Raw genomic sequence first — 10,267 nt, forward strand, 5'->3', positions numbered from 1 at the left:
CCTAGTGCCCAAAATGCAGCCACATATTTAGGGGCACGTGGCCATCAGAACTTTAAATCTGGGTCACAAGTCCTTTTTGTGGGTTTGTTGCAGGGGTGGGCTTCAAAAATTTTAGCAAGGAGTTCTCTTCCTGGTTGCTGGGTGGGTGTGGCCATGATGGGCGTGGCCTAGTCAGCCTCCTGCACCATGGGGGGGGGGGCATTTTTGCCCTCCCCGGGCTCCAGAGGCTTTCCTCGAGCCTCCGGGAGGGAGAAAATGGCCTCCCTAGGCTCCAGAAGCCCTCTGGAGGCCGGAAACGGGCCCATTTCTGGCCTTCCCGAACTTCTGGTAGGCTCACTTTTCGCCCTCCCCGAACCTCCCCGCGCGCCCTGTCCTTATGTGCATCCAAAACAGGCCACATGTGGACTCCTGGGAGGGGAGGGGCAGGGTGGGAGGGGTCAGCCAGGTGTGGGATTTGGGGATTCTCCGAACTGCACAGAATCTTAACTAGAGGTTCTCCCGAACCCCTGGGAACCTCCAGCAGCCCAGTCTTGGTTTGTTGTAACTTTGAACAGTTGCTAAGTGACCGGTCATAAATCAAGGATTACCTGTACGACACAGTGAGCGAGGGGTGAAATGCTCCCGGTTCGGACCACCTGGCGGCAGGTGGTTCAGAGAACCGGTAGCAAAAATCCCTGTGCCCCCCCACCCCATGCCCAGCTGAGCTGCGCGATCTTTAGAGGCTGGTTTTTTTACTTTTAAAAGCATTTTTTCTACAACTTCTTCTGCCGAAAAAATGCTTTTAAAAGTTAAAAAAAAAGCCTCTGATGATCGCGCGGCTCAGCTGGGATCGTCAGAGGCTTTTAAAAGCATTTTTTTCTGCAACCTCTTCAGCCGAAGAGGTTGTAGAAAAAAAAAATGCTTTTAAAAGCCTCTGCTTTTAAAAGTAAAAAAAAAAAAAAAAGTTAGCCACGCCCACCCAGTCACATTACCCCACCACCACCAAGCCACGCCCACAGAACCGGTAGTAACAAATTGTACATTTCACCACTGCAGTGAGCTATAAATATCAGCGTTTCCCCTGTTTTCAAGGGGAGATTTTATCACAGATTCAAAACTAAACCCCTCCCCCCAAATTTAGCAGATCCCATCTTCTCAATATTGATCAGTGGTCCAATATTGAGGATGCTCCGTGAAATCTAGGCCCGTAGTGATGATGCTACACGGAGGAATTTTATTACCGCTTCACAGGAATAAATAAAATGCAATCAGACTTTGCTCTTCAATGGCATCTGAAGATCTCCATCCGCTTGGTCCTCACTCAAGGTCTCAAGGGGCTTCTGGATTTGAAAATAAAGCCCATCGTCAAAGCAGAATTGGTCGGGGGGCTGGGCCAAGAAGGGGAGTTTTAAAAGCAACCCCGTGAGGTAACCTCCGACGAGGGACACGATGATCGAGACGCCGAGGCCTACAGCTTGAAAAACAGCCTGATGTGAAGCACTCCTTCCCAAGGTTTCTCCAATGAACGTGGTCTCCACGGTGGCATTTTGTAACGGTGGACTCCTCGCGGGGAAGACGTGGTAAAGCTGGTGGCCATAGGCTTCATCTGGGACTAACAAAATGGCCGCGATCCCAGCGACGGCTCCAATGATGCCCGGAAGACCGTGAAGGTTGTGGATCCCACACTGGTCTTGAATATGGAGTTTGTTAGCCAAGAAGGGGGTCATATATTTGAAGCCAAGGATGCAGGCCACGGATGACAGGATCCCCAAGAGAAAAGCCCCACCTGGATTAATGGCCATGTCGGCTACTGTGCCAATGGCCACACCTCCAGCCAAGGTGGCATTCTGCAGGTGGCCCAGGCTGACTTTGCCCTTCTTCTCCAAGAGGCTGGAGATGGCAAACGTAGTCAAGACGCTAGCACTGAGGGTAATCCAGGTGTGTAGCACAGCCCTATGCTGGCCGTCGCCCGGATGGACAAGAACAGAAACAAAACTGGGCCAGAAGACCCAAAGGAATATGGCGCCCACCAAGGAAAGAAGATCAGAGATGTAAGAAGGAGTCTCCTTGGGGTGTCCAGTCTGGAGTCCTGACCGATACAAAGCTATGGAGGCCCCCAGGCCAAAATAGCAAGAAAAGACATGGACGGTTACACTTCCTCCAATGTCGACCGCTTGGAAGTAGCTTAAAACTAACCACTCAGAAGCCACGTAGAGGGGCACCTCACAGAAGCCCATGAGGAGAAGCTGGATGGGACTCGTTCGGCCCAAGATGGCGCCTGCGGAGATGAGAACAGTCACGGTGGCAAACTCAGCAGTCAGGAGGTTATAGAGGCCTAGATGGATCTTTCCCTCGTGGTAGTGGTAGAGAAACCCTTGTACAATCAGGGCCCACTGCATGCAGAAGTTGGACAAGAGGAAGTTGTAGGCCACGGCACTGACGCCGTAGCCTTTCATAAACGCCAGCAGCAACCCGAGGCCCACCAACAACATCAACTGAATATCTTGGAAGAGAGAGAAGAAGACGTAGAGCTGGTTGCCAGCCGGGTCAACGTCGGCAGGCTGGCCGGCAGCATCCGTGTGTCGGTCGTACGTTGAGAACAGCACAAAGATGAAGAGGAGGACGCCTTGAAAGACGAAGAGCAGGACGGGCAACCGGCAACGGAGGCTGGTGGAGAAGACTCTGGACATGTTTCACTCGGCAGGTCCAAGACGAACCTGTGAAGAAGCAATGAGAAGACGAAAAAATATAAACAATTTTGAGAAGGCCATCCCAAAGGTATCCCAACTTCTGGTGGACTTTGGATTTTTCCAACCGGGTGGCATGCAAACAATGACCAGATCCCATCCTCACAAAGCCAAGGGATGTCTAAAATGTAGTATAGGTAATCCTCAACTTACAACAGTTCATTTAGTGACCATTCAAAGGTACAATGGCACTTTAAAAAATGACTTATTACCGCTTTTCACACTTACGACCGTTGGAACATCCTCGTGGTCACGGATCAACATTCAAGCCAGTGGTGAAATGTAAAATTTGTTACTATTGGTTCTGTGGGCGTGGCTTGGTGGGAGGGAGGTAATGTGACTGAGTGGGTGTGGCCAACTTTTTTTTTTTTTAACTGTTAAAACCGTTTTTTCTACAACCTCTTCGGCCAAAGAGGTTGTTAAAAAATGCTTTTAAAAGCCTCTGACGATTCCAGCTGACTTGCCTGATTGGCAGAGGCTTTTCTTTTTTTAAAAAAAGCCTCTGACGATCCCAGCTGACTTGCCGGATCGGCAGAAGCTTTTCTTTTTTTAAAAAAAGCCGCTGACAATCCCAGCTGACTACCCTGATCGGCAGAGACTTTTCTTTTTTTTAAAGCCTTTGACGATCCCAGCTGACTAGCCTGATCGGCAGAGGCTTTTCTTTTTTTTAAAGCCTCTGACGATCCCAGCTGACTAGCCTGATCGGCAGAGGCTTTTCTTTTTTTAAAAAAAGCCTCTGACGATCCCAGCTGACTTGCCTGATCGGCAGAGGCTTTTTTTTTTTACTTTTAAAAGCATTATTTCGGCCAAAGAGGTTGTAGAAAAAATGCTTTTAAAAATAAAATAAAAAGCCTCTGACGATTGCGCGGCTCAGCTGGGCATGGGGGTGGAGAGGGATTTTTGCTACCGGTTCTCCGAACCCCCCACCGCCATCGCTACTGGATCGGGTGATCCAGTCTGAACCGGGATCATTTCACCCCTGATTCAAACCCTTGGCAACTGACTCATCTTTATGACGGTTGCCGTGTGCCAGGGTCACCTGACCCCCTTTTGCGACCTTCTGATAAGCAAAGTCAATGGGGAAGCCAGATTCACTTAACAACCGCGGCAAGCAAGATCCTAAAATGAGGCAACATTTGGGGTGAAATCTACTTACCTTCCTTACCGGTTCAGAAGCGCACGCACTGTGCATGTCACAGAAAGTAATGACACCCAGGCAGCGATTGCTACCGGATTGCTGAACCACAGGGAAAAATCGCTACCGGATCGGGCGATCCAGCCTGATCCGGGAGCATTTCACCCCTGGCAACATTCACTTAAGAAATGTGTTTGGTTTAGCAACCAGATTTGGGGTTCAGTTGTGATTGTAAGTTGAGGATTATCCTTACACCCATAACTCCGTGTTTCTCAATCTTTAAGAAGCGTGGACTCCCAGAATTCTCCAGCCAACAATGTTATCAGCCTGTAAAGTTGATGGCGGGAGAATTGTACCCTCAAAACCATGAGATTCTGTTAATATATGAGCCTTGGCGGCCCAGTGGTTAGAGTGCGGTACTGCAAGCTACTTCTGCCGACTGCTGGCTGCTTGCAATTTGGCAGTTCGAATCTCACCAGGCTCAAGGTTGACTCAGCCTTCCATCCTTCTGAGGTGGGTAAAATGAGGACCCAGATTGTTGGGGGCAAGATGTTGACTCTGTAAACCGCTTAGAGGGGGCTGTAAAGCACTGTAAAGCGGTATATAAGTCTAAGTCAGTGTTGCTCAACCTTGGAAGCTTGAAGATGGGTGGACTTCGACTCCCAGAATCCCCCAGCCAGCGCTGCTGGCTGGGGGATTCTGGGAGTCGAAGTCCACCCATCTTCAAGCTTCCAAGGTTGAGAAACACTTGTCTAAGTGCTATTGCTATATAGTTTACAATAAAATAGAATTAGCTTATTTGGCTGGGTTTTTAGCATCTGGTGCACCTAGTAAGGTTGGCCATAGCAGACAGTAAAAAGAGGTAATTTGTGGTGTGCAGAATTCTCTTTTATGCTTATATTATGACACTTTTATGAGACCTATAATCTCTGACGTTAAACATTAACCAGGGATAGAATCCACTTGTATGGAGAGATTTAACTTATTTTTTTGCGTAAGCTTTAGAAAATTACAGAAGTGCCTTATTGGCCCAATTATCAAAAGTGTCACAATATGCTTGATAAAAACAATTCTCCTTAACATTCCTCACCGAATAGGCCCAAAGATGTGGACCTTGGACAGATTTCATAACTGCAATTTTTGAATGATTACAGCTTTGTTTTAAACCAGAGGTCATCGAGTCAAGAACCACTTACAGAAAAAATAGGCAATTTGTGGGGATTGTTTGCCATCAAGATATTAGCTGATCTCGCTGGGTATTCTTATAAAGAAGTTAGAATCTTCAATAGGATACAAAAATGGAGTCGGTATTTCCACATTGATAGCCACAGTTGCTATCAATAAGAATCTAAATACAAAGGGTTTTGTTTGAGAAGCACAAGCCAATTTTTAAAAAATTATTATTTATTTTTTATCCCGCCTGTATTGTTTTTATAAATAAGATGGAGAGCATACCTTATGTTCCTTCCTCTGCCTATTTTCCCCACAACAACCCTGTGAGGTAATTTGGACTGAGAGAAAATGAGTGGCCCGAAGTCACCCAGCCGGCATTCATGCCTAAAGTGGGACTAGAACTCACCATCTCTTGGTGATTGGCCCAAAGTCACCCAGCTGGCTTTCATGCCCAAGGCAGTACTAGAGCTCACCATCTCCTGGTGATTGGCTCAAAATCATCCAGTCGGCTTTCATATCTAAGGTGGGACTAGAACTCACCGTCTCCTGGTGATCGGCCCAAAGTCACCCAGCTGGCTTTCAATGCCTAAGGCAGAACTAGAACTCACCGTCTCCTGGTGATTGGCCCAAAGTCACCCAGCTGGCTTCATGCCTAACATAGGACCAGAGATTATGTGCTCTGCTTTATTGGACATGGAGAGTATCATAGACTTTGTAAGGTCCCAAAATGTACTTCAGTCACCAGAATGCCAAAGAGAGAGACTCAAGACGAGGCTTGCAAAAAGAAGCAGATTTTATTTATGGCCAAAAACAAAATACTGGGTGGGGCTATATCCAGAACATATAGATCAGTGGTGGGTTCCTCCCGGTTTGGTCCGGTTCGGCCGAGCCGGTAGCGATGACGATATGATGTCACCGAACCGGTTCTCCCCCCCCCCCCGCCTTCCCATGTTATTCTTACCTTTTATTTGGTCCCACCCCCAATCTATTGCTGCCTCCTGAGTCCCAGCTGAAGACTAGAGGGAAAAAAACTGTTTAAACTCTTGCGGCGGGGCTTCAAAGGGCCGTCCTACAGCTGATCAGTGTTAAAAGCAAACAAATGAGTCGGGTCGTAAGTGCGAGGACTGGTCGTAAGTGCGAGGACCTTCCAGAAATGACTCTGACCACCTAGCCACGCCTACCTAGTCACATGACCTCCAAGCCACACCCACAAAATAAGCCACGCCCACAGAACCGGTAGTAAAAAAAATTAGAACCCACCCCTGATACAGCTACAATGCATGGGAGGAGATAGCCATCCCTTGGGGAAGGTATGGCGTCCTTTTATATCCTCAGAGACATCAACTTAGTACCCAATGCTGCCCCGTGGCCCTTCCCTTCCTTTGGCAGTGCAGCAAGGAAGGGGGGTGGGTGGGTGCATAGCAACCCCGTTTCTTGAGATACCCACCAGGCACAGAGTGGTACAGAAAAACAGGATAACAGGATAACAGAGAGGTGAGATCACTCGTAGAAGCAAATGGCAGAGACAATTTTAATTCTTAGCAAAGCAATTCTTACAGAAGCAAAACAGCAAGTCCAACCAATTCTACTGACTCTACTATTATTATGTCCCACTAATTCTACCCGTTCTATTGTTATTATGTCCCTTCAACTTGAAAGAGTCCTCAAAGGTCTTCTGAAATCCTCAGGCCAACCTTGACCAACACTGGTACAAGTTTGGATGTCCCTCTCTAGAGCTTCCACCTGTTAGTTCTTGTCCTAGAATCCACACTTGCTACCTATCTGTTTCTTTGAGAGGCTGGATTCACACATTTATGCAGGTAGTCCTCGAGTTACGACCATAATGATCGTTTGACCTCGACCGACCAAATTTGACCACTATTTTTTTTTTGCGGACATTGTTAAATGATAGCCACAGTCATTAAATGAGTCAATGGTTCACTAAGGACATGGTTTTGCTTAAAACCCAGAAGATCTGTACATTGCCCAGAGTCCCTCTTTGGATGAGGAGATGGGTAGTTCAGAAAGGTGAAAAATAAGTCAACAAATAAATGAATGAATGAATGCAGCCATGTTACCGATGCCCAAAGTATGGTCATGTGACCAGGAGGGAAGGTGTGTGGGGGGCTTGAGGGCTGGGTTGCTGGGGGTTTGCAGGGGTTCGGGAGAACCTCTAGCTAAGATTCTGTGCAGTTCGGAGAACCCCCAAATCCCACTCCTGGTTGGCCCCGCCCACCCTGCCCCTCATGTCCCCATGTGGCCTGTTTTGGATGCAGGTAAGTGCAGGGTGCATGTGGAGGCTCAGGGAGGGTGAAAAACGGGCCTACTGGAAGATCGGGAAGGACAGAAACGGGACCATTTCCAGCCTCCAGAGGGCCTCCGGTGCCTGGGGAGGCCGTCTTCACCCTCCAGGAGGCTCGAGGAAAGCATCCGGAGCCCGGGGAGGGCAAAAGGGCCTCCCCGGCATGGTGGAGGAGGCCGACGAGGCCACGCCTACCATGGCCACGCCCACCCAGCAACCAGGCAGAGAACCCCTTGAAGCCCACCCTGGGGGGCTAACTCTGGGAACTTCAGATCTGAGTATCCTCCTAAGTCCCTTCTTTCAGCTGGGCCCAACTTCAAATGATCGCTAACCGACCGGTTGTGAGTCATAAGTCAAGGACTTCTCTGTCCGTGGGTTCCAAAAGCCCCCAACCGTCTCTTTCTTGCAAAGAAAGAGAGATGCTCTTTGTTCTCGTCGCTGGCGTTGTAGAGTTTGACAAGCACAGTTGGGAGAGAAAATATTGGAGCCAGCGATACAAATAGGATTGCCCTGTCCTGGAAGTCCAGATGTTGCAAAGATGGCTCAGAGGCGGTGGCTTCCCCCCGGGTTTTATTAAGTAAACCAAACCACAATGATGCAGTCAGGACCCCATAGATGGAGTTTGGAAATGCTTAAGCTCCCTGAGCTCTTTCTTTCCCTTCATATGACTCTAGGGAAGTGAACTATAGTAATCTTTCTTTCTTTCTTTCTTTCTTTCTTTCTTTCTTTCTTTCTTTCTTTCTTTCTTTCTTTCTTTCTTTCTTTCTTTCTTTCTTTCTTTCTTTCTTTCTTCCTTCCTTCCTTCCTTCCTTCCTTCCTTCCTTCCCTTCCCTTCCCTTCCCTTCCCTTCCCTTCCCTTCTTCTTCTTCTTCTTCTTCTTCTTCTTCTTCTTCTTCTTCTTCTTCTTCTTCTTCTTCTTCTTCTTCTTCCTCTTCCTCTTCCTCTTCCTCTTCCTCTTCCTCTTCCTCTTCCTCCCCCTCCTCCTCCTCCTCCTCCTCCTCTTCCACCATCACCACCTTTTCCTTCTCCTCCTTCTCCTCATCATGGGATTCCTAGAATGGCTCCATTTATGTAATGCCCCTCTAGGCCTTTATCAGTGGTGGTATTCAGCTGGTTCTATCTGGTTCAGGCAAACCGGGTAGCGGCAGCTGCGGTAGGCTCCGCCCATCTGCCCGGACATCATTACATCACGTTTTTGACACTCTGCACATGCACACACTCACATTTGCAAACCGGTAGCAAAGGTAAGTGAATACCTTTATGTCCCTGCCCTTTATGTCTCATCATGCAGCCCAGCTGATGGGGAGGTTAGTTAAGCTCAGCTGATGGGGAGGTTAGTTAAGCCTAAACCAGGAGCCTCCAAACTTGGCAACTTTAAGACTTGTAGACTTCAACTCCCAGGATTCCTCAGGCAGCTAGGCCAAATTCGGAAACCCCTAGCTAAGGGGTCTGCAACCTTAAACACTCAAAGAGCCATTTGGACCCGTTTCCCACAGAAAAGAAAACACCGGGAGCCACAAATCCCTTCTCGTGCCTGACTATTTCTTGAGCGGCCACAAAACTAGCATATGTAGTTGAATTAAATGTTCTGTTTTCTTCTGAATTGGATTTATCCATGGCTGGCCTACCGCGGGTTGAAAAGCTCAATAAATCGCGTGCTGGTGGGTGTCGCACATTGGCGGTTGTGACGCATATTTTGAGCGACAGGGAGCTGCAACAGAGAGGTGAAAGAGCCACATGCGGCTCCAGAGCCACAGGTTGCTGACCCCTGCCCTAGCCTAAACCATTCTTCCAATGACATCTAATACAGGTAATCGTTCGCTTACAACCTCTTCATTTAGCGACCGTTCAAAGTTACAATGGCGCTGAAAGTCGAGAACTATCTGTACAACACATTTGCCCGATAGTCGTATTCATTTATTTATTTGTAAAATTGATTGGCCGCCTATCTTACTCAGGGTAAACTGAGCGTCTTAAGCAGAGGCCTTCAAACTTGGCAGTTTTAAGACTTGTGGACTTCAACTCCCAGAATTCTCCAGCCAGCTGGCTGGAGAATTCTGGGACTTGAAGTCCACAAGTCTTAAAGCTGCCAAGTTTGGGGAACCCTGGTCTTAAGAATCATAACTATCCTGAGTCTTGACCCACTCAAATAAAGCCACAGTGTGTATTACACGACCTCGTGTAAGGCATATTTTACACCAGAGGTGGAGAGAACGATAGCCCCTTTACGACTTGTGGACTTCAACTCCCAGAATTCCTGAGCTCAGGAATTCTGGGAGTTGAAGTCCACAAGCCATAAAGGGGCCATCAGTCCTTACTCCTGCTTTACACAAATGCTTACCTTTCCAGACTTCAGCGAAATTTCAGCTACTCCCTACTGTCGCACCCTCTTCGCCAGTCACAAATCACAATTCCTCAGTATCAATGCAGTTGCGTTGCACCAGTAGTCTTTTTTGGGTCCTTTGGATGCTGTTGCAGGAAAAGGAAGACAGAAGTTAGAGAGAATTCTTAATTCGATATTTTTTAGGGCCAGGAAGGAATTGATTTCAGATGGATTCTACTGCCAATGTCAATGCTCCACCATGTAAAAAGGCTAGGAAATACATGTTCCACTTCTTTTATAGGTCGCAATCCAGAAGGAGATCCTTGAGCCTGGATTGGAGTTAAATTGTAACTTTTATTGATTATCTCAACGCAACCCACAAAGCCAACCTTAACCCGGAGAACATTTCCCAGTGACCTATCCCCGCAGTGACAATCTTCTCTGGTTTTTTTTTCGTTTTGTTTTTCAAGGAATGTATGAGATGGTTTCCATCAACTCAACCAACGATGGAGCAGGTTCAGATGTCCAGCTAAAACATAAGGAAGAACGGTTGCAGGAATTCTGTTCGTCTAGTCTAGTGAAAAGAAAGACTCAGGGTGACCTGATAG

At 47.7% G+C, this 10,267-nt stretch overlaps 1 pseudogene; it reads right to left on the minus strand.

Moving 5' to 3' along the window:
* Window positions 1–1,203: 1,203 nt before the first annotated feature.
* On the minus strand, window positions 1,204–9,889 carry LOC139326521 (ammonium transporter Rh type B pseudogene; annotated as a pseudogene).
* Window positions 9,890–10,267: the final 378 nt, after the last annotated feature.

This window comes from Pituophis catenifer, unplaced genomic scaffold (assembly GCF_029215685.1).
Source record: "Pituophis catenifer annectens isolate HBS135680 unplaced genomic scaffold, rPitCat1.0.hap2 SCAF_45, whole genome shotgun sequence".
Taxonomy (NCBI): domain Eukaryota; kingdom Metazoa; phylum Chordata; class Lepidosauria; order Squamata; family Colubridae; genus Pituophis; species Pituophis catenifer.